Here is a 1613-nt window from a genome sequence, read left to right on the forward strand (position 1 = left end):
TTTCAAATGATAATAAAGAATGTTAAATATATATATATATATTTACACATAACGTTTATCATTGTGATAATCATAGTTTTTAAAATACATTTCTATTACCCACATCATTTTTGATACCAAAATGTTTATTCTTTTGTTAATCCTTACGTTACAATACCACAATTTCTGAGATAATTATTTAAGAAACCAATTTTGATAATTATCGGTTTCATTTATTTATTCAATAAAACTAAAAATAAAAATAAAGATTTAAAAGTTTCATATAATAAAAATGATTTTTGATAATTGTTCATTGGAAATACACAAAAAATATGGATGTTATTTGTAATATAATTTGTTTTCACTCATTTAAAAAATATTTCGTTTTTTTATTTTAAAATAATTTATTGATATTTTTTCAATATCAATAAATTGTTCAAAAATAATCATTTTAAATTGAATAAATTTTAATAAATTGTTTATTCTTCGGTTGTTACACAAATCAATTTTAAACATTAATATCAAAATTTGTCAGGTCGAATTGTTTAATCATTAAAATAGACATAGTGTTTAATAATAATATTTATTGTGTTTGTTTTAGATATTTTTATTTTATAAAGTAGAATTTCAAATAACATTGAAATTGTTTTTTATATTTTACAAAATAAGACTAACTTGATATTGATTAAGTTGTTAATTTTATAACAAATTTGAAAACAACAAAACTCAAATTCAATAAATTAACAACTTAATTAAAATGTATAAACAAAAGAGACAGTATCAAAATCCATACAAAATGTGCGTTTTTTGATTTTGTAACTTGTATATAATAAATTGATAAGTAAACAACATAACGTTTGAAATTACATACTGAACAACAGGAAATAAATTAAAAAGTTAACTTCGAAGTAATCACAAATATTGGTTTATGATATGTAGAGACAGATATTTATCATCATATTAATTGGGTGTGAGTTATAATAGTAAGTGTCTTTATTTAATGTTTGTAACTTTTTTGTTTTGTCTTTGGAATATAGATTAAAATTTTCTCAATTAATTACAATTTGTGTAACAAATATTTTTTGAGATATTTGAACATAATAAGTTACATTGTGTTAATATGTTTAATGTACTAATCGGTATATTATTTTTTAAATAATACAATGAAAAATGTGACATTTACAAATAATATTTATTTTTTAATTTGATTATTTATCGAACCTTAAATAATAATGATATTTTAACTTATTACATTTAACAATAATTAAAATATGTAGTTTTATGTTATTTTATTTTAATTGTTTTTATATTCATTTAAATGATGTTAATCAATTTGGTGTTAATTATTGCTTTCAGTTGTTTTTAATTTAAAACTGTGTATAAATATTGATATTATGTTTATCAATTTTGTCTTTTCATATACAACAACAACGATTTTATAAAGAACATAAGTTATATTTATGTTATATCATCACCACTAGACACCAAAACAGTTTTAAACAATAGAATATTTTTTGTTGTATCAAAAATCAATTACATCAAATATGACTAAACAAAAGTCAGTTTAAGAGTAAACATTTTGTTTGAATTTACACTTTGAAAACACAAAATACAAATAAATATCTACATGAACT

This window comes from Entamoeba invadens (assembly GCF_000330505.1).
Source record: "Entamoeba invadens IP1 unplaced genomic scaffold scaff_1105074725457, whole genome shotgun sequence".
NCBI lineage: Eukaryota > Evosea > Mastigamoebida > Endamoebidae > Entamoeba > Entamoeba invadens.